At 43.0% G+C, this 18,343-nt stretch overlaps 1 non-coding gene across 1 annotated transcript; it reads right to left on the reverse strand.

Moving 5' to 3' along the window:
* Positions 1 to 463: 463 nt before the first annotated feature.
* trnak-cuu (transfer RNA lysine (anticodon CUU)) lies at positions 464 to 536 on the reverse strand. Its single transcript has one exon. It is a non-coding gene; the product is annotated as a tRNA-Lys (tRNA).
* Between the last annotated feature and the right edge of the window lie 17,807 nt (positions 537 to 18,343).

Here is an 18,343-nt window from a genome sequence, read left to right on the forward strand (position 1 = left end):
GCGGCCTGGAATCTATTCCGGTCAGGGAATAAAAACTTGTTGTTTTGCAAAAACTATTACTTAATTACTTGTCTGTATCAGTAAGGCAATATAGTATTTTGCGTTGAGTTGAAAAGGTCATGTTCAGATCATCAAGAACAGTAAAAGGACAGTGATAGGTTGCAAAACTCTGACGATAGAGATGATGATACGGGGTAAAATCTGGCTAATAATGGAGTAGATTTTATTTTTTCCACTGACACAAATATTTTCCGATTTGGGTTCAAACCTGGTGCTAAATGATTTAAAAAAAGCTTTCCACTCAATTAAGCAGAAAACTGTCCGACTTCCAAAGGAGTGGAAGCACCTTTCATTCGGAAAATAGTGATTGAGATATTAACAAAGCAAGACTGTGAACGACTCGTTTTAAGCGGTGACATACTGGGGAAATGGAATTCTCCCAATAAAGTTTTAAGAAGAATGGCGCCCAACGTGGGGCTCGAACCCACGACCCTGAGATTAAGAGTCTCATGCTCTACCGACTGAGCTAGTCGGGCACATTGCGGCAACGCTACTTCAAGTCCTAAAATAGGCAGACAGCAAATGTGCATTTCCAAATGGCATCTCGTTATTCTAATTTCAAAGTGTAAAATGGACTCGATCGAAAAAATCGCCAAGGTTACAATGCATTCCTGTCAATCATCATTAACATCATTCATATCTTCCGCTTCTTTGCCGCAGCTCATTCTAAGCATAACAGACTCCTCTCACGTCTTTCATCTTAATTATTTTTATCGGAAACATTTTGACATGACCTTCTGTACTAATGTGAATCAGGTTTGTGTTGGAAAAACGAGCTTATTCACATCGGTGAGCTGAGTCACTTTGGCACACACAGAGAGTGGGAGAGGCCTCAGGAGAAACAAGCCCACCTCAAAGAGCAAACCAGTTGGAAATTTGGCAGAGGCCGCATCACCACAGATACTAGAACCTGAAATTATAAGATCGTCCAGCCACACTGACTCATTCACATCACCATAACCATTGCCTTGACCACACTGATTAGAATATGGGAAATAAGGTCATAAGGGGGCCAATTGGCCCCTCGAGCATTCTCAGTTGCTCAATAAGAATATCCTCAACTTTTAAACTGTTCTGTTTACTTTCCTGTAGCATCTTAATCTGGTGAATATACAAATAAGGTGAATATCCCTGGAGGATGATGGTTTAAATCTGAAACGTTAACTCTGTTTTTCTCCAGACTTGTTGAGTTGATCCAGCATTTTTCTGTTTTAATTTCAGATTTCAATACCCGCAATGTTATTCTTTTAGTATCTGAAGAATAAATAACAACATTTGTTCATCTGGGACTGTGGTGACTTTATTTGCCTTGATCTTATTGAATGGTGGAGCAGGATGAATGGGATTTATGACTTTGTCTTACTCCATTTATTCTGTTTCCTGGCAACACCAGATATGACGCCAATTGCTTCCTCTGGCAGCGCTGATGACAAGTTTATGCCACTAAATTCAGCATGGCAAATAACTGTGGGAGATTGTGTTCGAATCACACCCCTGCCAGGTGTTAATTTGTTTCAAAGGTCATGGAATACATTTCGTTGTTCAAATAAACAAAAGAAAAATGCAACAGAATGTATCATTGCTCATTTTAACAGGAGGAAGTAGCAGAGGCAATGTGGATACAGATTGATGTGGACAAGAGACAGGTTTGTGGAATTAGTTTAACTTCTCCTCCAGGAGGCCGAATTTGTTTCGAGTCGTGCTATCGCCGTGTATCCATAATATACTGATTATCATGCCCATCTCCAAATGCTTTGAATTTCGAAGCCATTCGGATTTCAGGATTTGCCACCAACATTAACTGACCTTTGGAGAATTTTCTGCATCATCTGATTCTAAACTTAGGAATCACTCGGCAAAAAATCTCGAGAAGGAAGAGCGACATCTAGTTTCTTCTTGAAAATACACAACGTTTTGGCCTCAACTACTTTCCTGTGGTAGTGAATTCCATGACTTCGCTACTCTCTGGGTGAAGAAATCTCTGCTCAGCTCAGTCCCAAAACGTTTAAACCTTACCCTCAAACTGCCACTCTTAGTTCTGGACTCCCCATCAATGGGAACATTCTTTCTGGATCTATTCTCTCTCATCTTCGGGAGGGAGCACAGCGAAGATTTAACAAAGAACAAAGAACAAAAACAGCCCGGGAAACAGGCCCTTCGGCCCAACGAGCCCGCGCCTCCATTTTAACATTACCAGCTCCCCCTCCCCCACCCCCGGCCCGCTCCACCCATGACCCTTATCTATTGTTTTATGGCAATCCACATTGAGGGAAACTAATTTAAGGACAATTTATTACTTCCAATCAGCCTAATAGCACAGGCTGATTTCTGGGATGGCAGGTTTGTCATATGAAGAGAAACTAAATCGCTTAGGATTGTATCCACGGGAGTTTCGAAGAGTGAGAGGGTGTCTCATTGAGACTTATAAAATTCTAGCAGAGTTAAGTAGTGTAGATTCAGAAAGAATGTTCCGAGTGATGAAGGAATCCAGTAGCAAAGTAGTTAGCACTGCCTGTGTGGAGTTTGCACATTCTCTTCGTGTCTGCGTGGGTTTCCTCCGGGTGCTCCGGTTTTCTTCCACAATCCAAAGATGTGCGGGTTAGATTGATTGGCCATGCTAAAAAATTTCCCTTAGTGTCCTGAGATGCGTAGGTTAGAGGGATTAGTGGGTAGATATTAGGGATATGGGGGTAGGGCCTGGGAGGGGTTGTAGTCGGTGCAGACTCGATGGGCCGAATGGCCTTTTTCTGTACCGTAGGGTTTCTATGATTCAAACTAGGTGTCATAGTTTGAAGAAAAAGGGGTAAGCCTATTAGAACTGAGATGGGAAGAAATTTCTTCAGCCAAAGGGTGGTGAATGTATTGAATTCACGAACACAGAATGTATTTGAGGCCAAAGCGTTTTCTGATTTCAAGAAGAAATTAGATCTCGCTCTTGGGACTGAAGGGATCAAAGCATATGAGAGGAAAGAGGAATCAGGATATTAAATTTGATGATCATCCATGTTCAAAATGAATGGCGGAGCAGGCTCGATGGGCTGAATGGCGTATTCCTGCTTCTATGGGTCTATGTGATCGTCCCGGAATTTTATTAGTTTGTGTGAGATCTCCCCCCACTCTTTTGAGCTCTAATAAATATAATTCTAACTGTTTTATTCTCTACTGAAATGACAAAACTAACATCCCAAGAAACAGCCTAGTAAACCTTCTCTGCAATCCCTCTGGAGCGAGGACATCCTTTCTCGGATGAGGACGTCAAAACTACACACAATATTCCAGGTGTGGCCCCAACAATGCCCGATAGAATTGCAGCAAAACATCCCTATTCCTGTACTCAAATCTTCTTGCTATGAAGGTTAGCAAATCATTTTTCTTCTTTACTGCCTGCTGTAACTGCACGTTTACTCTCAATGACTCACTTACGAGGACATCAGGCTCTTGCTGTGTATCCATCTCGCCCATGCTCTGTCACTTTGGGGTATAACAAACTTTAAGCACAAATTTTGAGATCAAAGTTTTGTACAACTACCAAGATCACTGAGGTAATGATTAACAAAGTCCTGATCTCCGACACCGCTGTGTATTTTAATGCCATGAGTCCCCTCACTGCTGCAGAGATGGAGCGGGTCCCAGTCAAAATTCCACAGCGACAAATCCAGAGACTAAGCAGCAGAGGGCGCTCTCACACCGGTGAAGAGCAGCAATAATTCACTCAGCGGTGTGAGAGCCAGAGGGATCTTTCTCAACCTGCAAATAATATAAAACACAACAATAGATTGTAAGGTCCACTCTTAGAACTATATTACTTTATGATTTCAATTCGCAACATATTAAAAATAGACTCCACAAGTACATCTGTGGAACCTTAATGTTTACATGTTAATTGTCCTTGTTCCTTTCAATTTATTTTTCCACTCTGTCCCTTCCTGCCTCCAGTTTCCGCTTTTCACCTGTAATTGTTTTACTTTTTTTCCAATATTTAGTTCAACGATTCAGAACCTAATTTGCTGCTCGGCATCTTAAATCAGTCCTGCAAAACTCCACTGAGCCACAAAAGGAAACTCTCAGGCGAGGCCGATGAGTAACCAAAGACTCTCTCCCCTTCTATCCACCGCCATTGGAACATTTCTCTGAATAGGCAGCAATGGCGGTCCTGGTGCTGCTGCCTCACAGCCTCTGGTCACTGCCTGTGTGGAGTTTGCACGTTCTCGTCTGGGTTCTCCGGTTTCCTTCCACAGTCCAAAGTTAGGTTGATCGGCCATACTAAATTGCCCCTTAGTGTTAGGGAAACTAGTAGGGACGATGAGGACAAGCCGTCAGTGGGATTGCGAAGGATGCAGACTTGATGGGCCAAATAGCCTCCTTCTGCACTGTTTGCAATGATAATTTAAATGCTTGAACCCAATTTGCTTCAATGTCTTGAAGAAGATAAAGTGGTCAATGGTCATTACAAAAACACTCGCATTGTAGCAGGATTGGAGCCTGATATTGATCAGAGGCCAGAGCGATTGACAGAACGAGTGTCTGATGTGGGAAAGGATATGAAAATGTGAATGAAAACCCATTTTGAGAGCTGTTTCCTGAATTATTACACTGTAATCATTTCAGCACCATATTCATTTCTTTTATGAATGGAAGTGACACTGAAAAGGTTTTCCTAGCCGGCTGGTATTGAATTGTAGGTAATGAGGACAAGCTTTACATATCCTCAGGGGACTGTTTATCTGCTGTCTGAACTTTGGTCTCGTGTTTTGAACACACGATTGTCGAGTTACTGGAAGTGCTGACATTATTATCTCTTAAACAAATTCCAAACTCCGAGGGTGGTGGCTCATTGAATACACGATAACTAACCCGATTGAAGTTGATAATTTTAAACAGAGGTGCCATTGAGAGACGTTACATTAGTGGAAATGTTTATACTTCAAGATTGTTCCACGGAATGTACAGTGACAGCCAGTACCTTTGTCCAATGCGGCAGGTATACTTTTTAAGCATATCGTCACAAGCACATGTCCCTTCCTTTGAACTATGTTGGGAAGGATTCCATAACTGATTATCAGACCCGCTGAACGGCGGTAGAACCGCTTCTTCCTTCACCAACAAATACTCGCTTTACCCTTGAATTGGGAGTTTCTCTTCGAACGGCAGGGACGCTGGCAATGTGGAGAGTCAATCAACCACTCCGACATAAAATGCAATAACTGTTCAATAATTGTCTCAGTGTTGCATGAGGGAAATCTCGCAGTCATGGCTGAGCCGATGGTAAGGCTTAAACGAACTGATCCTGAATGAACCAAGTCCTGGAACAAGCCTGTGTCTGACGGTCACAATAATCAGAATCGGGTTTAACTGTCACCATCTGCTGTGTAAAACGGAAATATTCCTTCCATAAAGCACTGACTGTTCCCCGGCTCTGAGTGTTTCCAATCACTGGCAGCCAGCCATTGGCAGCCAGCTCACCAGCCTGCCTATTCTCAATGTCACTGGGAACATCAGGAAGTGAAGTGAAAACATCCTGAGACTCACAGCAGATTACTGAGGGCGGGGTTTAGAACATGTCTTCAAAATCCCCAACTCCTCTTCTACAGAGCAGACAGCGACAATGCGGCTGCTCAGCATCTGGGTTGTGTGGGTAATATTTCTGACAGGTAAATGTGGACCAAACACATTTCAACTTTGTTTTTTACATTTTTGAAACATGGTGTAAAACAAAATTTTCAACAGTCGCCGATCAAATTTTTTTTATATTTGTTTTTCAGATCTGATTCATGGAGATTCTGTCACTCAGTCGCCTTCCTCAGATGTTAGGACAGAAGGAGAAGCGGTGACTTTAAATTGTAAATATGATACTAAACAGAGCTACTACTATCTATACTGGTACCGGCAGCACCCAGACTCACAGCCTGAGTTTATATTGTGGAAAGGCTCGATCAGTGGTGAAGATAAAGCCGATTTTGCCAAAAGCCGTTTCTCTGTTGAGCTCCAGACCGAGAATAAATTCACCAGTTTAACTGTCCGGGACCTGAAGCTGGCTGACGCCGCCGTGTATTACTGCGCTTTCAGACTCACAGTGACAGAAAACAAGCTCAGCCTTGTACAAAAACTGTTCTTTTTTTACTGCAGAATGCAGTTCCTGTCTGTTGTCGCTTGTCTAAACTCGCGGTCGATGTAGCCACAATGCACGGAGAAAGGAAACCAAACCAACTTCGAATGAAACTGTTCCCAGGGGCAGTTACACAAACAAACTGTCGATTTCAGTCCGAGAAACAAATCAGCTCAGAGTTATATTTGAAGATCCCCGTTCTAATCCCTGCCTTTAGTAATCTGTTCTCTGCCCTCGGGATGCTCTCGCCCCACTTCCGTTATGTGTCTCTGGTTCTTTGTGACCAGTAGGGGGTAATCTCGGGCTGACTCGGAAGAAAAGGGTCTGAGCCCCGCTACAGTCAGTGCCTTCACAGGGGTATGGCGGCACTTTTAGAGGCTGGGGAGGAGGAAGAGATGGTCGGGGAATATAATCCTGGTCTGCAGATTACAATAAGAAAAATTTGGATTGTTATTTCTGACAGGAACCGCGTCAACCTTTTGGAAACGTTCTGAAGCTCAGTGGGCACAAAATCTACTTGGGGTTGGTTTAAAGATCACAGTCACTACTTTGCGAAATCTATTCAATGTGTATAAATTTTCTCTGATTCGGCAACGCATTTTGTTTAATCAAACTGTGTGAGCAGGCCGCGGTCAAAGGGTCCAGAAAACTGGGACGGAATATGGAGAGAGGGTTGTTCAATGTTAGAGTCACGGAAAATACATCGAAAGGAAAAAAACACATTGAAGTAATGAAATTTATGAAGGTTGCTGTCAGTATAACTGTACACTGGAGTTAACTAATACCATTCCGCAAATGTTCTTGACGTTGTTTTAGTTTTGAGGCTGCCGGTGACTCAGAGTTTCGAGGCGGAACTTTTGATTTTGTTTAGCAATGCGAGTGTTGTTTGGAACTTCCAGAGTGGGATTCTTGTCCTGAATCTGCTATTTCTCTGCTGGCTGTGTAGCAGAGAAATGCAGACTCAGAGAAACATCTTCAGTGATATTTCAAGGGACCGTTTTGTTTCTTTTGTGAAAATCAGCAGAGATCTTGTCTTGTACGTTTGGAGACATTTTTCAGCCCTCAGAAAAGGAGAGAGTCTGGAGAATGTATCCACAAGATAGATCCCATCAGCTCCGAACAGAGCAATTGGATGCAACTGAGCAATTGGATGCAACCCTTTAACGTGTATTTAATAAACCAACCTTTTTAACACACAGTAAATTTGGAAGTTTCACCTATTCACTTCCGTAGTATTTCCGCGCTCTGTTTGATATGTCGCTATCATAGGAAAAATCTTCTGCAGAGCAGACAGAGACAATGTCGCTATCACAGGAAAAATCTTAGGTCATCTTCCCAATTGACCCCCTTCTCAAACTCAGTCTGATTAATGACAGTGACTCAAATACTCGGAACAGCTTCTTCCACATTCAACACTTGCAATTCCTTCTTCAAAGTGATTTCTTTCAGGTCAATTGAAGGTAAAAATGTCTCGTAGCTCAATTCGGTTCAACCTAGCTGCGTTTACTCGCCTCTCTCTAAACAACAGTGTATGGTCAATGTCTCAGTTCTCTCTAATCAACAATTGTGTTGAAGTCAATGACGTCAGACCAATCAGATCCAGTGATTTCAGCTCTTCCTGCCATACGTCCTGCAGGAAGTGACATCAGACCAGCCTCAGCCAATGGTCTCAGCCGTATCTTGTTCGAAATTCTGAGCTTTGGGAGACACAAGAGTCCCTGGAATCCAGGAACAGCAGCAATGCGGCGCTCGGTCCTCACTGTGATCTGGGTGACATTCATTGTCGGTAAGTTTCACTCTTTAAAAAGGAGTGTAACTTCTAGGGGAATAAATTTGAAAAGCAGGGCGCTCCAGTTAATCAGACATCGGGCCTGCCTTAGAGCACTTGAGTCTTTGCTCTTGGCTTTTCCTTACAGGAATATCGGTTGGCAAAACTCACAGCAAGCCTGATACCAGAATTGGGAGATGGCATCCATCAGAATTCAATCTAAACATTAATTTATCTTCTGGCAGAAGATTAAAGAGTAACCTGATTGATATATTTATAATGATGAAGAGGTTCAGTACGGTGGACGGGGAAAGGATGATTCCATTCGGGGAGGATTCCAAATCGATATCCCATAAATCTGAGTGAAACGAAAAGATCAACTGGAAATTACAGCGAATCTCCTTTCGAGGGAGTTCTGTAGAAAGTGACTCACATGAACACAATGAACACTTGAAGAGAGGAGTAAAGACACAGTTGGGATGGGGAAAGATTAGCCGCTGAGGGGGAAAGGGGCAGGGGCATTGAGATGGCGGATTTTTCTGGGGATTCTGAACGGGAACGTAGATCAGATGGGGCGAATTTGATATTATTTAATGCCTATTTTTGTATTACATCGTCTGCGAATTTTCATCCTCAATTCAGCTGAATATTTTTTATTTCTTTTACCGTGTGTTCCAGATCTGAGCAATGGAGATTCTGTTCCTAAGCAGGAATCCTCACTCACACGGACAGAGGGAGAAAGTGTCACTTTGAGCTGCACCTATACCGACGATGCATCTTATTTATTCTGGTACCGTCAATACCCAGCCAGACAGCCCGAGTTTGCGGTCCGGAGGCATAAGGGCGGCAGTGGTGAATGGAAGGCGGATTTCGCCCAGACCCGGTTTTCTGATACAATCGAGAATTCAGAAAAGTTGTACCGATTGACCATTTCGGAGCTGCTGCTGTCTGACACCGCGGTCTATTACTGTGCACAGAGTCTCACAGTGATGAAAATGACTGAAATCCTCGTACAAAAACTGCCGCAGGTTTCTGGGTCACAGCTGCTGTCTGCTGGGTGCCGTTTATAACAGCGGGTCTGACATTGACACGTGAATGTATTCCCGTGAACACAAACCCCGAGAACAACCCACATAAACACCATTCAAAACCGTTCACATCGAAGGCAGATTCCTGCTGATTCTTAGATTCGCTGTACGAGGGAAGAATTGGCTGCTCTTTATTTGGGGGTCACTTGGCACTAACATTGAAAATACAAGCGAAGTGTCATTCAATAGTGTAAACTGAAACCTGCCAGCAGAGGCAAATCCCAACAACTAACCGTAACTAAACTCCTCTCATTTAAATTCACTTATAAACTGAGAATTATTAACATGAGGAGTAGAAAAGGATTGTTCCAGTCACGATTAGGAGCTGATAAACGATGAATAGAATTAATGATTTCAAGCGGAAGAATTGGTATGGCCTCAGCAGTGGAACAGATGATATGAAAACAGGCTAAATACAGTCACCAGTTTCTGAGTGAAAAACTGCTTCCTCTTCACTGGAGGTCGGAGAGTTTCCTGTTTAATTCAATTAAAGTATTTCTTATCGCAGGGAGGAATTCAATGGGAGGGAAGAGAACCGACAACCAGAAGCCCAAGGATCCAATATTTTCCACTCAATCATCAATAACACCATTCCCAGCTGCAACTCCTTCCAAATATTGTGATCCGTTTCCCTGAGGATCTGCCCCAAGATTTAATATTTCTCTTCTTTTCTCTTCATTTTGAAATTCGCTTCAATACCCAACATAAATTGAATTGCAAACCTGAGGGTTAACCGTGGGAAACAAGTCTCTGGGTAAAACAGATGCTCATTTCCAGATTCACAGCACTCAGCGTTTCACGCAAATGAAGGAATTTAACACCGAAAAGTTTTGGAAACTTGGTGTGAAGATTGATTGTGACTTACTCAGGTATTGTGTAAATGTTGCTCGATGGTTCGGTGAGAGGGATATAATCTATGTACGTTTTGCTGAGCTTGTGTTCGGTGTACTGGGAGGCTTCAACCGGGTTGAATTTTGTGTCCCAGAGATGTGCAGTAATCCACTGATTGAAGCTGCAGTCGCGGGGAACGTAGACAGGAAAACAGAATTAAATGGTTTTATTTATCCGGGATTCCTTTTTTCAATATTCCACTTCCTCATTCTTTGGCCATTAGTTTATTTTTCTAATGTGATTTTCAAAGGCTAGCCGCTGTTAAGTCCTGGACACTAAGCAACTGATCTCCGCAATTATCATTACAGCTTTTCTTCCTTTACTTTCCTTGAACAGGCTGTGTCAGAAAGCAAGACAGATACAGCTGCTGCTTGGGAGCTCAAAAGCGACTGGAGTCTACGCTGGAGATGTCTATGCAAGAGTGTCAGGTAATTGTTCCATCCTATGTTGGTGAGTGTTTATCACAGATGGATATGAATAGTGGGTCGATGAACAGAGTTCTCTGATCGATTGCCCTGGACTGTGAAAGAGTGCTGTAATAAATGAGGAATGGCATGCCATGACATGGATAGAGGCATGAGATAAGTCAACAGTACATGAGAAACTGCTCAGTTTTGTTTCATCATTGAGTACAGGCAGACACTTAGCTTATGCATCAAGAGGAAGCTCGCTGATTTGTGCAGGTACATTGTGCAACATTTCTTGACATTCAGCTATTTAAATTTTACAATTTCATAACTTTTCTTGTTTTGCCATTAACTGCTTTCTTTTCCCCCCTGTTGCCTTGTCTATTCATTGTTGCCTCTTTATTTGATGTCATTTCCTATTTTTGTTCGCCTTATTCTCTTCAGAATCTCCAGATTCCCTATATAGCAGGTTCCTTGGTAACAGTGAGCAGTTTTCAGCTTGTGTGCGTGTATCCTTGAGTTTCATTAGGTTTTAGTTTTTCATTCTGTGTGTCCGTATAAATTTCTGGCATTCAGGCTTTGTTTTTAAGGCCGGATTATTTCATGAGGATAGACAAGAGAGACAAGGTTTATATCCACTGGAATTCAGAATAAGAGTAGGCTACTTGATTGATATGTATAAAATACAAAAGGGTCTTCACAAGGTGGATGTGAAGAGGATCGTTCCTCTTCTGGGTGAATCTAAAACTAGGTATCACTGTTTCAAAATAGGGAATCGTCCATTAAAAATAGCACTGCACCAAAGCCTCCTCTACTGTGTGTCTGTATTTATAAATACTCATCTGCAGCAATGTCCTTCCTTGGTGTGTCTCTGTATCATTCACTCCTCTCAGGCCACATTCATCTTTGTCCCTCAGCTGGATTGTTTCTGTATCATTCCGCTTAAACTCACTCTTGCCGATGTCAATGTCTTTTATAGCTCTCAAAGTGTATAGGTGCATTGGGTGATATAGAAAGTGTAACAGCTCAGGGAGTAAGGACATACTTGCTTGCATAGCACAGTTGATCAAACGTTTAAACGTGGAGAGTTAGCGAGCACTGAGCCGATGCTCTGCTGAGGTCTCATTCAGCCACCTAGTCTTTGAAATTTCTTAAACATTAACCAGAGGGACCAGACAGTGACAGGCTGATCCACTGAAGGATTATTAAAACAGCTCCACGGCTAAATGTCTCAGATGTTGCAGCTTTGAATACAGGAAGCCATTGAGCTGATGCACAGACTGGGCCGCACTCACCTGCACAGGCACATTGCTCAAGTTTTTAACAGCACAGGGATAGGAAAACATACCTTTCAAGTTATCACCAGTTTACACTTGTATATTGCTCACACCTACCTTACAGTCACATTCTTTGACCTGCTGCATTATTTTGATCGCTGCTTGTTTCTCGGTTCTCAGATTGAACTCTTTCTAGACATAGATTTCTTCCCACCTGTTCTATCTTGTGTTCACTCCCTCAACCTCATCTTCATCACTCCCTGTGTCAGCCGGAGATATCCCCTACCGCCCGCCCCCTTTTCTATCGTCCCATTGCCGGTTTAAATCTCACAGCTCCGGAATCCAGGCAGCTTTGAAACATTTTTAAGTCTGAGGAACCTTTATTTGGTGAAACTGATCTTCCCAGGCAAGCCTGGATTGAAACAAATAACAATGGGAAACGAAACACAAACTCTTTAACTGGTATCTGCTCTCTCTCTCTCTCTTTCGCTGATTAACCTTTCAGTCTGATGGGATTCTGCTGTGTGTTGTCTCAGCCGATCCTGGATTGAATTGGGTGACAGTTTGATCCGAGGTTAATGTGGTTTCCTCTGGGTGTGTGTCTGAGCGGCTGACAGCGCCGCTGCTCAATCTGACTGTTACTTTCTGCGATTGTACACACAAACCTCAACAGACTGGAGCACCCAATGATAGCTGCAAAGCAGTTTTTGTACGGGGTGAGACTGTTTTCTATCACTGTGAGCCTGAAAGCGCAGTAATAGCGGCCAGCGTCAGTCAGCTGCAGGCTCGAGATGGTTAAAGTAGTTAATTTAGCCGAGGCCTGGAGATCAGCAGAGAAACGGGGTCCAAAACCTTTCCCTCTGGCTTCATCTTCTGTATTCAAGGATATTTTCCATATAATGAACTGCAAATCCTTCTGTAGCTGCTGTCTGTACCAATATAAGACATATTGACTTTCTGCAGTGCTATAGGTACATTGAATAGTCACCGTTTCACCTTCTCTCCGCTCTAAAGACTGCGGCTGAGAAACAGAATCTCCATCACTCGGATCTGTAAGTGTTCAAGAAGAGAAAAAAAGAATGATGTGTTGGATGTGCTGCTGAAATGATATTAACACTTTACAGTCCAAGCGACAGAACTGGAGTTATGAAATAAAAATAAATAAAGGCGGAATTACTCAGCATCGACAGGAAACATCACTGGAGAGATGCAGAGTTAATGTTTTAGATCCAGATAACATTTAACCATATTGGAATCATGCTTACAGACGAGAAACAGCCCGAACACAATGCAGACAGTGAGGAATTCCATGGCGGCTGCAGAGCCCGGGGCTGTGACTACCTTTAAAACTCCAAGCACTGCCGGAACAGAATCTGTTTTTACAGTCACTTTCTGATCTCAATGTTCCCGTCCAATCAAACAATCTGAAATCTACCCGTCATAGATTGAGATAAGATTTCAATGAGTTTCAGTGATGGGCTGAAGTTTTTTAGCAACTGTATTAAATGTCTGAAAGTGGAGGTAGTCACTGAGTGAGTACAGTGTGTGGTGTGAAGGAAGAATCAGCTTTGCTGACAAGATATAGGAGCAGAGTTAGGCCATTCGGCCCATCCTGTCCATTGCACCATTCAATCATGGCCGAAATGTTTAGAATCCCTACAGAATCATCGCATCTCTACAGTTCACAAGGAGGCCATTCGGCCCATCGAGTCTGAACCTTCCTCAATCCTGAACCGAGCACGACAAAGATGTTCGGGTTAGGTTGATTGGCCACGCTAAATTACCCCTTCATGTCAGAAGGATTAAGAGCTAAATATGTGGGGTTATGGGGCTAGCACAGGACCTGGGTGGGATTGATGCCGGTGCAGGCTCGATGGGCCAAATGTCCTCCTTCTGCACTGTAGGGATTCTATCCAATGATTCAACCCCACCCAGGCTCTATCCCAGTAGCGCCACATATTTACTCTGCTAACTCCCTGTCGCTAGGGTCAACTTGTCACGGCCAACCAACCTAACCCGCATATCTTCGGACTGTGAGAGGAAACAGGATCACCTGGAGGGAACTCACGCAGACACGGGCAGTCTCCTCACAGAAAGTCACCCAAGACTGAAATTGAACCCGGGTCCCTGGCGCTATGAGGCAGCGATGTTAATCACTGTGCCACAGTGACGCCCCTGTGGGGTTTCTCAACTCCATTCTCCCACCCCTTCACCATAAACTTTGATCCCTTCACCAATCAGGAACCTATCTATCTCTGTCTTGAATAAACTCAATGACCGAGCCTCCCCAGCTTTCTGAGGCAAGGATTTCCACAGATTCACCACCCTCTGGCTGAAGAAATTCCTCCATATCTAGATTCAAACGGGCCGTCATTTTACTCTGAGGCTGTGCGCTCGGATCCTTGTCTCTCTTACTAATGGAAACAGCTTCCTCGCACCCACTCTATCCAGGCCTTTCAGTATTCTGTAAGTTTCAAAGAGATCCCTCTTCATCCCTCTAATCTCCTTCGAATACAAACCCAGAGTCCTCGGATGGCTGCGCTTTTATTTGATCGGTTCAAATCTCTCACGTTGAATGTTTTTGTTTTTTTTATGATGGATTCTCAAGAACATTAATCTCATTGTCATGTGCATGACCTGTTCACACTGAACCCTTCTTTCTGAACAATAGATTTCCTAGTGTTGTGACTGTAAATAAACCAATATGTGGATTGTACGACAGCGGATTTCGATGCAGATCCCCTGAGAGAAACAAATGCAGCAACAAAGAAACATACAAGCTAAGAAATGGAGATAAACGAATGGAAAGGCAGTGATTGAGTCAAAGGCCGATATCGTGATAGACGGAGAGAAATAAGTAGAAAGGAACAGGTGGAGATGCAGAGAGATAAACACAAGGAAAGGAAATGACAGAAATGAGGCAGTGACAGGGAGATAAATAGTAGGCCGACATTGAGATAAATAAGGGAGAGACGGGGCAGCAAGGGAAACGGATGAACATACGGTGAATCAAACGGGACAGAGCGGCACCGTGGCGCATTGGTCAGCACTGATGCATCACAGCGGCAGCGAGCCGGGCTCAATCTGAGCCTCGGATCACTGCCGGTGTGGAGTCTGCACCTTCTCCCCGTGTCTGCGTGGTTTTCTCCGGGTGCTCCGGTTTCCTCCCACAGTCTAAAAACGTACTGGTTAGATGCATTGGCCATGCTAAATTCTCCCTCAGTACACCAGGTACCAGAGTGTGGCGACGAGGACATTTTCACAGTAACTTCATTGCAGTGTTAATGTAAGCACACTTGTGACAGTAAGTAAATAAAGTATAAACAAGACGGGAACATTTGCAGATCTGTAGACATACTACAGAGGGAGACAAAGAGAGGCAAAAGAACAGGCGGCAACAGAAACAGAGCTAAACAATTGAGTACAATTTGAAAATCAATAGCCTAATTCCAATCAGGAATTCCAGAAAGGGAAAGAAAAATAACATAATTGAGAACGTGATACTAACAAGATTTCCGAGAGCCTCTTGATACCCTGAGGACCAAACCAGTGGCACATCAGAATGTGATCCTTCCCGTACCCTCTGCAGCAAACAAACAAAGTTAAAAAGTCTGACAACACCAGGTTTTAGTCCAACCGATTTATTTGATAGTAAACTCACTAGCTTTCGAGGTTTCCCTCTCCGTCAAAGGCAGCGAGGCAGCGCCATCTGGCGGCGATCTGGGCTAAAGTGTTATTTGCTGAAACAACACCAAATTATCAGACTACAAAAGGACTTTACTGCATTAGTTTTAACTTTAATTTGATGTATTAGTTTCACAAGTCGGCTTACATCAACACTGAATTAAGGTACTGTGAAAATCCCCCAGTCGCCTCATTCGGTTGCCTGTTCGGGTACACGAAGGGAAAATTTAGCATGGCCAATGCATCTAACCTGCACGTGTTTTGGACTGTGGGAGGAAACCGGAGCATCCGGAGGGAACACACGCAGACAAGCGGAGAATGTGCAGAAACCACACAGACAGTGACCCAAGCCAGGAATCAAAATCGAGTCCCCAGCGCTATGAGGCAGCAGTGCTAACCACTGTGCTACTATGTTGGATTATTCTTGTTAATACTTTTACTGTTGCAATGTAATTTAGCGCAGTTGAAACTATACACGAGAGAAAACCTTAACTTTATTTTAGTTGCTGGCGATTTGTGTTATTGAATTAATAGTGGTTATAAAAGCTCGTTTTAAATAGTATGAAACCATCAAGATTCTGATTAAATGCCTCTCCAAAATAACAACACAAGATGTAAATATGAATCTGGAGTCACAATCATTCCTTATGTTATTTACTTATTTGAATTTAAAGCTTTCCATCATAATATTTCTCCTCAAGTTCTGGTTATTAACTTTAACTACTATTGCTGCTCCAATATAATGAATCATTTGGTGGACTCGTTGAAACGGAAGAGTGGGAGAAATCAGATGTCTGACCCCCTGAACTTTAGGGAAAATGGGAGAAAGAGAAGAACGTTGTGCAAGTGTGAAGACAGAGACGATCAGAAATCAGGCAAAGGAAGATAGACGCACAGAGGCGGAATGACAGAGCGAGAAAGACAGACCCCAAACGAAGAGACAACAGGGAAACCCGAGAAATTCAGGGAGAAAGAGAAACTCAGAACTTATCAGTCCAGAGCTGAGAGTGATTGGTGCCCGACGCTCATTGGTTCAGAGAGAGAACCAATCCTGTCGCTGGGAAACGCCCCTTAATTTCGGAGTAGGTGACGTTTCCGCTGATATGCATTTCCGCTTTAACATCAGAAGTGTCAACATATTTCAAATATTGTCTAATTTGTGCCGAATCCTGAACCAGACACCATGTGCTCCTCATTTTGGTTACTGATAATAATGGTCTTGCTGCCCGGTGAGTCAATAAGTTCTGACAAAGCGTCATCTTGACTCGAAACGTTATCTCTGTTCTCCCTCTCACACGTGCTGTCAGACCTGCTGAAAATTTGCAGCATTTTCTTTCTTGAGCCAATGTTTAAACGAGCAGTGTCTATTCCATGGACTATGTTCGCTCCCAGATATTGAATAACTTCTGTGTTTTGTTACAGGGACAAATGCTGAAGATTCAGTGTCGCAAGATCGATCTGAATTAAGAATTATGGAAGGACAGAACATAACCTTGGAGTGTAGATACTCAACAACTGGTTCTTGGAACCTGTTCTGGTATATCCAATATCCCAGGGCAGCTCCGAGATATTTGATGAAGATATATAGCTCGGGCAATACCAATAAGTCTCCGGATTTCCCAGATAGATTCTCGGCTGCTTTACACAAAGGAAACAACACTGTTCCTTTAAATATTGCCAGCATTCTTCTGTCTGACACCGCCGTGTATTTCTGTGCCATGGAGCACACACTGGTGCAGAGATATAGCGAGTCCCGAGCAAAAACCCCAGACTGGGAGTTCTAGTTCGTGGTCCGCAGAGGGCGCTCTCACACTGATAAACAGAAACAGCAATTCAGCCTCAATAGTGAATATCACCGGATCATAAACAAAATATCAAAACAAAACACAACACTGAACATTAACAGCTGAGCCGCAGTTGGTTTTTAGCTTATAACAATGCTAAAAATGCATTTATGGTTAGTTAACTCATCCTTAGTCTTTTGCTAATATTTCCTTCCATGAGTGAATTATTCCCCACCTTCACTCTCTGTTTCGCGGTCGGTTTGATCAAATGGTCTATTTGATCAAGAGTGTTTTGCTCGCTAAGTCATCAGTTATGTAACATACACATGTCACAAAGTTGACATCGAATCATTTAAAACAATCGCTGAGAACAAGGCACCATCAAAGCTCATTCATATTTTGAACGGATGTCAAATGTTTTCTGACACATTTCGCAACTTTACAATACCCGGAACCAGTAACATCAATCCCACCCCTGTCCCTAACAATATAGCGATATTCCTAACAAGCACACTGAATATAACTCAGTTTAGAATGCTTCTGTTCACTGAAAACCACGTTTCCACTCACAGGACTAAAAACACGACAGGAAACACATGTAAGTGAGGTGAGAAGATTCTATCACATTGTAACAGATTAATGAGAGTGCGGATTGGAACGAAATGTTTCTGGCTTCAATGTCCCTTTCACAGAGCGGCCAGTGACAACGTTGTAGGGCAGTAACTGTGTTCTATGGGGGTGGGGAGGGGGTGTGGAGGATTTCGGGCAGGTAATTGTGAAATAAACACGTTTAATCTAATTTCCAAATCTTGTTAAGAGTTTAAAAACAATCCAATATTATTGATTCCGATTTGAATCCGCATTTCGGATCTGAGTCTTAAAAATTCTGTCACTCAGTTAGTGTCCTCAAATCACAAGACAGAAGAAGTTTCTTTTAAGTTTCACCGATGATATTACATGGAGTGATTTTGTTTTATTCTGACATTGTCTAATCTAAATCCTGCTGAACTCAAAGGAAGTCTTGCTCGTGTCTGCAGACAATCGGTGAGATTAATAGCAACGACAGCACCATTCAGGCAGTCAAACAATTCTCCATTTCTATATGGAGAAATTGGACTTTGAAGAGTTAATCAGAAGGACTCAGGCACGGAGTTTATGATGAATCATAGAATCATAGAAATAGAATCCTTACCGTCCAGAAGTCAGACATGCCGTTCATCAAGTCTGCACACAATCGCACCCAGGCCCTATACCATAACTCCACGCTCTGCTAATCCC

This window comes from Carcharhinus amblyrhynchos, unplaced genomic scaffold (genome assembly GCF_965287045.1).
Source record: "Carcharhinus amblyrhynchos unplaced genomic scaffold, sCarAmb.v2.hapA scaffold_39, whole genome shotgun sequence".
NCBI classification, from domain to species: domain Eukaryota; kingdom Metazoa; phylum Chordata; class Chondrichthyes; order Carcharhiniformes; family Carcharhinidae; genus Carcharhinus; species Carcharhinus amblyrhynchos.